We start from the raw sequence: 506 nt of genomic DNA, 5'->3' as shown, positions 1-506 counted from the left end.
ATTACATATTATTAATTACCAACATTCCATAAAAAGATAACACACAATGATATTTAAGATACTTTTAAGTCAAGGCAGTTTAATCACAAAAAACAGCTATATTACCTAGATTGCTCTATCCTTTTAAATCTAACAATACAAAAATCAACATTTCACACTCATATAACATTCTATATGGATGTGACTTAAAAGTATTATTCTAGTAAAAATTAACTAATTAATAAAAAAAAAAAAAAATCAGCCTATATACACATATCCAAACACCATTATCTGGTTTTATGTTACCGTGTACTCAGTATATTCATAAATGTAAATGTACATTTTTGGGCACTTACAGTACTGTAAATTGAGGTGATGATTTCAATGTAAATGCAACTGACAATAGCACCAACACAGTAGACTAAATATCATGACTGATTATCTCAATTTTGCTTGTTTGTCTTGGCAAAACATACATATGATATGGAATGGCATTAAGTTGTTTACTCTTTACTCACTTAGCACAT

The sequence above is a fragment of the Penaeus monodon genome, chromosome 19, assembly GCF_015228065.2.
Source record: "Penaeus monodon isolate SGIC_2016 chromosome 19, NSTDA_Pmon_1, whole genome shotgun sequence".
Classification (NCBI taxonomy): domain Eukaryota; kingdom Metazoa; phylum Arthropoda; class Malacostraca; order Decapoda; family Penaeidae; genus Penaeus; species Penaeus monodon.
This window is presented reverse-complemented; position numbering follows the sequence as displayed.